At 38.5% G+C, this 12263-nt stretch overlaps 1 protein-coding gene and 1 non-coding gene across 2 annotated transcripts in view; both read right to left on the reverse strand.

Moving 5' to 3' along the window:
* Positions 1-12263, reverse strand: part of DNAH14 (dynein axonemal heavy chain 14) — a 2550346-nt gene that overhangs the window by 1032551 nt on the left and 1505532 nt on the right. The window lies entirely within an intron of this gene.
* Positions 7874-8027, reverse strand: LOC122792618. Its single transcript, XR_006363416.1, has one exon. It is a non-coding gene; the product is annotated as a 5.8S ribosomal RNA (ribosomal RNA).

Here is a 12263-nt window from a genome sequence, read left to right on the forward strand (position 1 = left end):
AAACATTTGGCACTGAAGATGTGAATTCAATAATAGGAGTTTGGAGTGAATTTACATTTTATTCTCCAAGATATAAAAACTAGGCTAGGTTAGACAGAATTCACATTTCACAGGTCTTGATATGCACCCAATAACTATTTCAGATCATGCACCAATAACAACTAAAATAAAAACAAAGGGTAATGAAATAAAAATGATACACTGGTGCTTTCCTACCTATCTGTTGAAAAGAGAGGAATTTAAGGAATGGGTAGTGGAGATTATTCAGGATTAATCTGACAGGACAGAAATTTCTTCTGAAAATATAGCTACTTAGTGGGATATAATTAAGATGGAATTTAAAACTAGGGTGGAAATAAAAGAAAGGCAGCTATGGTTAAGAAGTAACAAGAATTTTTAAGAGGCACTGACAAATGATAAAGTATTGCAGAATACAGGAAATCTCACAGAACAAGATGAGCATCAACTGTAGAATGCTAAGCACAAAATAAGGGATTACCATAATAATATGCATGTGTTTAGAAAGACTGCTGTTAAGCAACTGTTTTTTTGATAATAACACTAGAGCAGAAAAACTTTTAGGAAAACGACTTGAGCAACAAAAAGTAGAAAGGGATGTCGCCAAGCTTAGGAAGCCTATAACAAAGAAGGTAACAAGAGATCCTGTAGAGATATTAGAAATATTTAGGAAATTCTATGAAAGTCTCTATAAAGCAGAGGAATTTGGAAATCAAGAAAAGATACAAATGGAAATGTTTATGGAAGAATTAAATATTCCAAAGTTAGAGGTAGATAAGGCTCGATTACTAACGGTTAGTATAAGAGGAGATGAGATAAAAATTGTATTGTATAACCAATCTACAGGAATGTCCCCAGGGATAGATGGTATCCTTGTGGAAATTTGGAAGCTTGGAGGGAAAAAATGATTAAGATCTGGAAAGTTTTGTTTAACAGTGTTTTAAGAGGAGGAGAAATGCCAACATCCTGGAGGAAAGCTGTGGTGGCTGTAATACATAAAGAGGGTAAAGATCCATCAGATCCAACTTCATACAGATCCATTTCAATACTAAACTATAATTATAAAGTGCTCATGTCTATAGTACCTAAAAGAATGGCAAATGTAATGCCAAAACAGATAGATATGGCTCAACGTGGTTTTGTGGAGGGGAGGCAAACATCTGACAACATTAACAGAACAATGATGATCCAGAGGGAAGCAAAATGTAAGAAAATGGCATTGTTGTTGGTAGGTCTTGATGCAGAGAAAGCATTTGACAGAGTAAGCTGGAACTTTATGAGTAGGGCAATGGAGGCATTTGCATTTCCTGAAAAAAAAATGAAGGTTGATTAGGAGGATATATGAGGATTTGAGGTGAAAATTAAAGTGGTGGGGTCCTTTGTGATCATTTCTGCTTGAGCAGAGGAACCAGACAGGGGTGTCTTCTTTCCCCTTTGTTATTTGCATTATATTTAGAACCATTGGAAAAGAAAATAAGGGACTCAGAAATTCAAGGATATAATTGGTATGGTAATCAAGAAAAGCTGGCCAGCTCTATTTGCAGATGATACTATCTTATGTATGACAAAACCAGAAATAAACATTAGTGTTGTGAAACATTTTGAGACAGGTTCAGATCTTTTTGGGATACAAAATTAATGAAGCTAAAACAAAGGCAATAGTGGCAAATTATGTACCCACACATAAATTGGTTCAGCAATATCCATATTTATGGGGACATTATAAAATGAAGTATTTAGGAATATGGATTAAAATGATACTGATGTGGCAGTTAAGGATATGTGGGAAGAGAGTAAACAAAAGATAATACAAAACTGTGAAAATGGAATCTTTCTTAAATGGTTGCAGATATTAAGACACTAACACTTAAACTGTTTTAGTCCCTTTAATCTTATAGAATGGTAAGGCATATTTTAACAACTAGAGGAGAAGTTGTGGATAGCAATTAATAAAGAGATGAAGGACATTATCTGGGAGAGGAAGACAGCAAGAGTCAAGTGGGATAATCTGATTCTTTCAGTTAAACAGGGTGGATTAGGATTACCCAAACTGAAGGGGTATTTCAGAGCTACACAGTTAAGGCTCCTATACATAGCATAAGCAGAAAACTATAATTCAAAGTGGAAAGGGATGATGATGAAATGGGGGAAAGCTCAAGAAACAAGTAGAGACTGGGATTTTGGATGCAGGCCTTTAAGGAGAATAACAATAATTATACAGAAGATTATATCCATAAATTAGCAGAAAGTATCGTAAGAGCTAAGCCAACACGGGGATGGAGAAAGGAGATTCTGATGATAGGGGTAACTGCAATTAGGAATATAGACAATAGGCAAGACAGGACTGGAATTTATTGAAGAAAACTGGCAAAGAAACCAAAATATTGGAAGCAAATAACTAGAGAGGAAGATATGATAGAATTGGAAGACACCAAGAATTTATTTGGTTTGCAGGTTAGAGATTGCCTTTCCTATCAAGGACTGATATCAGAGTATAGGCAACGAGATAGAAATAGGGGTCCTAAATGAAAGACCCAAAACTGGTAGAGGTTTTAGTAGAATCTAGAATAGAAGCTGACATTAAAAAAGTAATAATTAGTAGAGAATATAAAATATTGCACGATAACTATAAGAATCAATCAGAGGATGTTAAAAAGGATTGGAAAAAGAGATTGGATAAGCAATTCACAAAGAAACAATGGGAGGATATATGCATGTTTCCCAAACATGCAACAAAATCTAGAAGATTTAAGATTTTTGTTTGGAAAGCTATGATACAGATTCGGAACTGCCTAGACATGGTAAGTCCTTGCTGTGCCTAATTATGGTGGCTGCCAAAAACGCAATTACAAGAAAATGGAAATCAAAATCTAAACCAACTATACTAGAAGTAGTAAATACAGCAACAGAGACAAAACAACTGGAATTGAGATCTTTGGAAAAGGGTAGGAGCAAACTACACAGGGAAAATGGGAACTGCGGGAACAATACATACAGGGGAGGAATGAGGTTTAAAAGAAGGCAGGAGTTAAATGATCTATGTAATGTCTGACTGAAAATGATTGGGTAGATTATAAGTGGTGTATAATGTTTGCAATTGGGAGTGTTTCTGTATGGTTTGTGAAGTAAAATGCTTGCAACTTGGATTGTGTCAGTGTGATTTGTTTTCATTGATAAAAATGTAGGCTTGCCTGTTTCATAAGTGATTGTTTAATAGAGATGTTTAAAAAAGGCAGTAATTGAATAATTTATGTAATATTGCTTAGGTTATATGATATATAGTAATATATGTGAAGTATAATGTTTGTAAATGTGAATTTGTTAATATAGTTTGAGAACATTTATATAAATGAAAATTTGCTTGTTATATATATATATATATATATATATATATATATATATATATATATATATATATATATATATATAATTTATTTTTTTTACTAAATTGTTTATGCAACTTTCCTGTGCCATGGTGTCCTCTTTTTGCTATATTTTTACAGATACAACGCTACTAAAGTCAAAAAGCTAATATTTTTGCATGTTTTGATAGTTTATTTCTTAACATTTACAGAGTTTTGCCTTTGCTCCATTGAATGGAAATTACTTTGTTATGATACCATACAGAAGATTACTTGACATCTGATAAATTAGTAACACAGTCTCTTCTTGTAGCCTAATTGAGTTTATTTCTACTTTAAAGAATCATTGTTCTTTTTTGAAACACCTGTATTACATTATCACTTAAGACATAAGCAAACATAAATTAATAGAAAATAAAACAAACCTTCTTAACATGTTTCCATTTAAATACAATATACATCACACATATTTTCTTTGCTACTATCAGTCCATTACAAAAAAATGCTGAATTCCTGCCTTCCCTTAAACTCAGTCCTCCTCCTGAGCAATATTATGCATGTATTGTTCCCACAAATTCCATTTACTTCTATGTTATTTGCTCCTTCCCTTTTCTAAAGATACCTATTCCAGTTCTTTTATCTCTTTTATAATATTTAACACCGCAAATACAGTTGATGTAGACTTTTATTTACGTTTTCTAGTGATTGCTTTTTTCGCAGCCAACAGAACTGCAGCCTTGTAGTCCCTTTTTATAGTAATGTATGTTGCATTTTAATACTATTCTGCAGAAATACAACTTATATTTTGATAACAGATTCTCATACATCACCATAATACACTAATAAGCAACCCCTTCCCTTGCACTTTTCATCCTAGGTCTACCTAAGTCAGTACTGTGAATGGGCAATCCTTGTCATTTCCACAAAATTACTTTCCTAGTGTATATTATCTAGCTCCCCTCCCCTGTCTTAACTTTCCTTTTGCCCTTTCGTTCTACAAGATAATTTTCCTAGTTTGTAGTTTCTAGCTCCCCTCCCCTGATGTAACTCTCCAGCTGCTCTTTTACTTTCCATATTGCTTCCACTGAGTTTCCATCTATTTTTCTCTGTCTAAACAGTCACTTTATATACCTTTAGTCTACTCAGCCTCTAAATACTCTTTTCATTCTAACCCTAGTTTCTTGTATTTATTTTACCCTCTCCTACTTGCCTTTTTAACGTTCTTCCACTCAGCATTCAGTGTTAGCATCTTAACAAACCAGCAACATAGACTTTCACTAACGGTGTAATCCTTTTTTGCTCACAAATTATTTTGCACTACTTTAAACTAACTTTAGCATATGATCGAACTGCCTTGTACTTACTGATTTTTTTTGTGGTTTTGGTTGGGCAGCTCAAATTAGATTCAGCCCGCTCTGTTCGCCCTCACTTCACTCTCTCTCCACTCCCCTACTCTACCCCGATTCTCACCCCCCCCCTCACTTCAATCACATTTATAATTACCTAACTCGCTTCCCTTTCATCTTTCTAACCAATCACACACTCTCTAATTAACCTCTAGCTATACCCCTCCCCTTAGCCTCTGTTCTATCATGTCATACACTTATCATACAACCCCCTCCCCTTATAATCATTCCTCACCCTCCAGATATTTCTGTCCTATTTTCCTATTACTCCTACTAATTTCTACCAAAATGGTTTACCCCAATCATTCTATACTTTACTTCCTATCTCTTACACTGTCTCTTACTACTAGCACACTGCACCTCAATCAAATCTCATAAAGTCAATATAATCACAAGATGTTCCACATCCAACATAAGCTTTGAAAAGCAAACAATAAGCAATTTCAATATATCTGTCAGCCTATTTGAGCCTCACATCTTCCTGTTTATAAAATATAAAATCATACAACCTTATCATAATCCCAAACCAATGTTCCGCTTAAAATTTCATCTAGTAATAAATTATGCTCCTCTTACCCGCTGTTTCTCCCACTTCTCCATCTTGGCCCAGTGTGGGGACATACACCTCAACCCTGAAATGACCAAAGCTTCCATTTCCTGACAAATACCTCCTTCTAATAAACTATTTCTAATTACAAAACAAACTGCTACAACCAATGCAGTAAATGCTCTGTTCCAAAACTTGTATGTAAACAATCCAACAGCAAACAAAGTCAACACATGGCTTAACGGTAAGCACTTTCACAACTCTCCTTGTTGCTTCATCAGACCAAAGTAACGTTTTTATTTTTATATGAAGTAAAGATATATGTTTGCTTTTACTGTCATTTTTACTGCTGAATAAACAGTGCATGTTTAGTCATGTGTGCTGACTCCTTTAGCTGTTGGATTATTTCTAATTACATTAAATCTACGTAATATTTGTAACAAAATAACAGACCTCCATGCATGGTGATCACAATATTCCCTGGACATAATGGCACTCACACAGACACGGCTAAAACAAAATATCCAAGATACAGAACTGTTCCCTCAAGCTATAATATAATAAGAGCTGATAGAATTCACAAAAAAAGCAGGAGGGGTAGGCCTAATTTACCCTAACTCATATACAATAGTGCCCTACTCTAATCCCATTCAGCAGTTCAGCAATGCAGAAATCCTTATTTCCTTTTTAAAAATTAATAAATCAGAACAACTATGCATTGCAGTCTTATACATTCCCCCTGGCCACAATATTCCCATACCAGAAGACATCTCATCCTGGATGTCACAAAATATTTCTAACAAAACAATTATCATGGATAATGTAAACTTCAACTGGCAAAACTTAAAGTCTGACTTCCAGCTAATAGTATACATCTCTTTGGATATGCACAACGTATCACAACTCCAACTAGAATTCAAAAAAGCAGCAGTTCAAGAACTGACCTGGACTGGATCCTAGTCTCATATCTCAAGAAATATGCTATCTCTGGTATTCTTCCAATTGTATTAAGAGACCACCTACCCACTTATACTTACAGGACAGCCACCCACCCACCCAAAAGCCATAATTACAAAACTTCCCAAACCTAACCAGTTTTGAAAAACAAGATTTAATTAATATAGTAAAGTCCTTAAGCTGGTCTATCCTAAAAAATCTTCCCCTAGATGATGCAGTTTGCCACTTTAACAAACTTTTCCTTGACACTCTTAATAGCTTAGCTCCACTTCGCACTAAAAGAACAAAAATCATTCATGCACCCTGGTCCACAAAAAGTTACTAATAATCAGAGACAAAGCACAGAGGGACTGGCAAATGAACAAAAATGATTCAAACCTACAAAACTATAGACAACTACATAATCAAACAAAAAAAAACAACTAATGATAAGAAACAATACTTTTCATAGCAGCTAATTGACCACAAAAAGCCCCAAAATGTTCTAGAATACCATTTCATCATTTCTCACCCCTGGGTCTAAATAAATCCCCTCTCCAGCCACAGACAAATCACAATCCCAAATAGCAGAAATGTTTACCACACATTTTATAGAAAGCATTTAAACTTAGTGAATGACCCAAACAAGACCAACAGCCCTAACTCCACTCTTAATCCAACTCCTTCTCAAACATCTAAACACCACTCATCTTCTTCCTTCTCTCCTCAAAACAATTCTATGGCAGGACTGCACAGACCCCACCTGTTTACCTCTGAATGGTTTCACGCACTCTTGAACTCTCTCTTCAAAGTTCTTTTCAACTTTCCCTTATGGTACTTGTCCGCTATTGGTCTTGTGCCGGTGTTTAGCCTTAGATGTAGTTTACCACCTGCTATGGGCTGCATTCACAAACAACCCGACTCTGGAAAGACTTGATCCCAAGACACCGGGGGCTGCCACAGGCCTCACACCATCTGTGGGCTAAGCCTCATTTACAAGACTTGGGCCCCCTGGGTGGCATCAGGGAGACAGACTTCTGTATGCCACACTTCCCTGCACCCATCACCCAGGTGAGGATTCAGTGCTGGGCTCTCTCTTTACTTGCCATTACTGAGGGAATCCTGGTTAGTTTCTTTTCCTTTGCTTTTTAATATGCTTAAATTCAGCAGGTTGCAATGTCTGATCTGAGGTTGTGTTCTGAGGGTAGTCGGCAGGGGGGTGGGTGGCAGGGGTCACGGGGACAGATCCACATACTGCCCCTCCCCTGGCCTGTGCACCAGCTCCCCCGCCACAGGACTCCAGGTGGCAGAGAAGGGCTGACATGGACCCCGCACACGGGAATCAAGCGAGCAGACATCAGGCTGCACCTCCAGGAGGGCAGTCAAATGGCAGTACCACAGACAGCCTCCGCAGGCAGGCCGGACATGTGCTTCTGCCCTCCTGTCCATGACATGGATGGGCTTCCCAGCTGGGGGCAGCAGAGACTCATCTCCTCCATCCGCTTATCACCTTAGTTGGACAGGGGGCCTGCGATGGGCTCTCTTAACTCCTGGTCATGCCCTCGCCAGGAAGGGACACCCTCAGGGGGGAATAGAAGGTACAACAACCCTCAGACAGGCACAGCCCAAGGAGTAACCCAAGGCCACAAAGTGCGTTCAAAGTGTCGATGATCAATGTGCCCTACAATTCACATTAGTTCTAGCAGCTAGCTGCGTTCTTCATCAACACAAGAGCCAAATAATCCATAGCTCAGAGTCATACAGTTCTTGTTCGGTGGCTGTGGGCACCCCTGCCCAAGCAGCATTGCACCAGAAGATGAGCAGGTGCTGTTTCACAGGTTTTGTCACAGATGCCTGGAATGGGGTTACTGGTCCTGGGCCGCGGGATGACAGGGAGTCCTGTGGTGGCTGGTGTGCAACCTGAATGCTGACCTTCCTGGTCTTTGAACCGACACCTGTGGGGATCCTCTTCAGGTATCTGTGACCGGCATTGTGGGGAGAGGACACTGGTGTACACCCCAGGAGGGGGTGGCCCTGTGCAGCCGGAGGGGAGGGCGTAGTGCCCCCTACACCTCTCCTTGTCCCATACAGGGAGTCCGTCACCTTCAGGGCGCATGGCAGACTGCATCACTGGGCTGGGCGCACCCTCTATGGCCATTCCCTCAGGGTGGTGGAGGAGTGCCAGTGCCTCCCACCAAGTGGACAGTTCCTCCCTCTCCTTCTGCCAGGAGGTGAGGGGGATGGACGCCACCCTGCCTTTCGCTCCCCTTCTCCCCCCCCCCCCCAGGGAGTTGCGGGCTCGGTCCCGCATGCCTCAGTTGGGGCGGGTGGAGAAAAAGAAGGAGAATCAGAGAGGATCACGGAGCGAGGAGAGGAGTTTCCCAGGGATGGCACCATCCTGGGATCCCCCGCATTAATGATCCTTTCACAGGTTCACCTATGGAAACCTTATTATGACTTTTGCTTCCTTTAGATATTCAAATCTGATCATCTTCTTGGCACACATCCGGGGCCATGACAGACTCCAGTGGGGTTGATTTGAGGACCTCACTAAACCAACCAATCAGTAGTAGCGACGGGCCCCCACAACCTCCAGTTCTCTCACTTTAACCAGTACCAACTAACTTCATACTCAAACTACTGCTTAAACTAAAACCCTGTTCTCCTGCTGTCAACCTTCCTTCTGAATATCTGAAAATCGCTGCTGATGCTATTGCCTTACCTGTAAGTATTCTCATAACAGATCCATTATAGAATCCCATATCCCCTCCCTCTGGAAAAGATCTATTATAACCCCATTACATAAAGGGGGAAAATCTAATCAACTATCCAACTTTCAACCCATCACCATCCTATCTCCTCTTTCCAAACTGCTAGAAAAATGTGTACACAAGCAACTCCAGGACCACCTTCTATATAACCTTTTACTTACACCCACCCAACACAGCTTCAGACCAGCACATAGTACAACAACTGCACTAGTATCCTTTATGGACACAATTAACAAAGCAAGAGATTCTGGCCAAGTAGCTTCAGCAATATTTCTTGACTTTTCTAAAGTTTTTGACACTGTGTCACACCCCAAACTCTTAAAGCAACTTTATTCCCTAGGTCTTTCCCTACCCTCTCAACAGTGGTTTACCAGTTATCCTTCTGATAGACAACAATGGATTTAATGGCATGGGTGTCTCTCATTATATCTAACAAAACAGGAGTGCATTAAGGGTCCATTCTTGGTCCCCTTCTTTTTAGTACCTTCATAAACATCCCCAATAATGCTTTCTATCAAAGTTCCCTTATCCAATCCGATGACTCAACTCTCATTTCCTCTTTCAATAAAATAGCACATCTTAGACACATAACCCAAACTCTCTTCTCTTCCATTGAGTCCTGGCTCACTAGTGCACAACTATCACTCAATCCCAACAAAACAAAACTCATTCTATTTACACCAAAATTGCTATGTGTAACAATAGACAATAAACAATAAACTTTCCTTTGACCTATATATACATAACACTATAAAGAAAACACACCACAAGCTAGGGATGGTCTATTGGCACAAAAACTTTATAGATACATCCACCAAAACACTGGCCATGAAATGGCCATAACCTACTTACTTCCCTCCTTACTATATTGCACCCCCATCTTAACAGTTCTCCAGATTTCACTAAAAAAGCTTGAATCCTGTTATAACAAAATAGTAAAATTTGCAATAGGTGCATCTTACTCTAAATATCATTGCACTGCTCTGACTGCACTTAATTGGCGCAAGTTTCCCTTTCACCTAAACTAACTCTAATTGACCTTGGCTCATAAAATTATCTATAAACCCGACAACTGTCCTGCCTTAACATTAATTCTCCAAATGTACATATCTACTAGGGCTCTTCTTTCTGAAGATAAGCAATTATTAACTCTGTATAGACCATACAAAAATGCTGGACAATGCCTCTACTCCTATTCAGTAACTAAACTATGGAATAATTTACACCTAAATATTAGAACTATATTAACTGCCAAGAAATTTAAGTTTAAATTAAAAGATTACCTTCTCATGACACATATTTGCCCCTGCTCCAAATCAAGCTGATTCCACTTCCATAGCTTTCCTTTATCACCCTTATCCTTTGACTTAATAACCCCTACTCCTACCCTCCCCTCCTTTTACTTTCTCTACTTCAACCACACTCCCTCCCACCTTCCTTTACCTCAACTACCCCTCCCCCACACTCTCTCTATTCCTCTGCTTTCATCCCTTACTACTATAATCTTTTCCATCTACCCCTCCTTCCCTATCTACATTTTACTTTATCCCTTCCTCCCCTATCCTTTTTGCTCAATCTTTCACTTCCTGAAGATTGATTATACATCACTGTTTTTATCTCATCATCTCTTATTTTAACTGCTAGTTGTTGCACCTCATCTACCTTCTTACCTTGCCATAATTAAGTTGTTGTGTCTTTCGGCTTTTCCCGGTATGGGGTCGCCACAGCGGAACTACGGTCTGCTAATGATTGACAGTAGATTTTTACGTGCCAAGTTGCCAGCTCTGATGCACAACCTTCAACGAAGGTACACCCACTCATGCATGTCTCCACATAGAAGATACTCTAGCTGAGAATCAAACAGGACAACGTCATACTGTGAGGCGACAATGCTACCGCAGCACCACCACCGCAGTACCTTGCCATAATTAAGTATTCCATAAATATTTCCATCTGTATTCTTCCTTAACTCCAGATTTCTCTGCTTTATACAATTTTTCATAAAATTTCCAGAATACCTCTAAAACATCTAGAGGATCACTGATTATTTTTCTTGTTATAGGATCCATAAGTCTGGTGACAACCCTTTCAACGTTCTGTTGCCTAAGTAGTTGTGCTAAAAGTTGGAGTTATCAAAAAATAGTTGCTTAACTGCAGTCTTTCTAAACTCCTGCATATTATACAGTACTCTTTAGCACTCTGCATTTGCTCTTCCTCTTGTTCTATGAGATTCTGCAATACTTTAACCTTTCTCAGCCCAAGTCATTTATATTATTTCTTAATTATATCTTTCTTTTTTTTATTTCAACCCTATTTTTAAACTCCATTTTCATTTTATCCCAGTCATTAGCTATAACTTATGAAGATATTTCTATCTTCCCTAATAACTCTCGAATAATCTTTTCCTTAAATTCCTCTCTTTTTAACAGGTAGATGGAAAAGTGTCAGTGTCTTATTTTTACTTCACTAGCCTGCATTTTTACCTTAGTTTTTTAACTGGTGCATGATCAGAAATAGTTACTGAATGTGTTTCAAAGCCTTCAATTAAATGCACATGTTCCCGTGAAATATAATTTCTATCTGGTCTAGTGCAGTTATTGTACCTTGAGGAATAATATGTAAATTCTGTCCCAGTTCCTATAACTAAATTCATATATTTCATACCAAATATTTTTGTAAATTTCTTCAGAAATTGACCCTCTTTTGTTATATTGTCCCTTCTAGGCTCCCCGATGCCGCCTCACTATTGCAAATCAAATTTCCGTCCCCACCTATAAGTAATATTTCCTGCTGAAAGATAATTATTTCTCCCCAAAATTTTCTTAAACTCCATAAAAGCAGTTTCTGGTAGAATATAAATACATGCCACTATCATCCTCTTCCCTTGCCAATAGCCCATTCCTACCACTAATCTGCCATTTATGTCATTTTTTCCTCATCTATCACTACTGTAGCTCCTCTAACAATTAGTATAATTACTCATCTTTTCCTCTGTCCCTGATATTCTGCTGAATATCCATTCTGAAATCCTCTCCTTACATGCTCTTTTCGTTCCATATGTGTCTCCTGCAGTATTGCTATATGCACACTGCAATTCTGAATATAATTCAAAACTCTCTCCTTTTTATCTATACCTGTAAGGCCATACATGTTCCTGGATAACATCGACAGCATAGCCATTGTGATAAAAACCTTTTGTTCCAACCAATTATACAGGACAGCT

The sequence above is a fragment of the Protopterus annectens genome, chromosome 1.part2 (genome assembly GCF_019279795.1).
Source record: "Protopterus annectens isolate FY-2018-M chromosome 1.part2, PAN1.0, whole genome shotgun sequence".
Classification (NCBI taxonomy): domain Eukaryota; kingdom Metazoa; phylum Chordata; order Ceratodontiformes; family Protopteridae; genus Protopterus; species Protopterus annectens.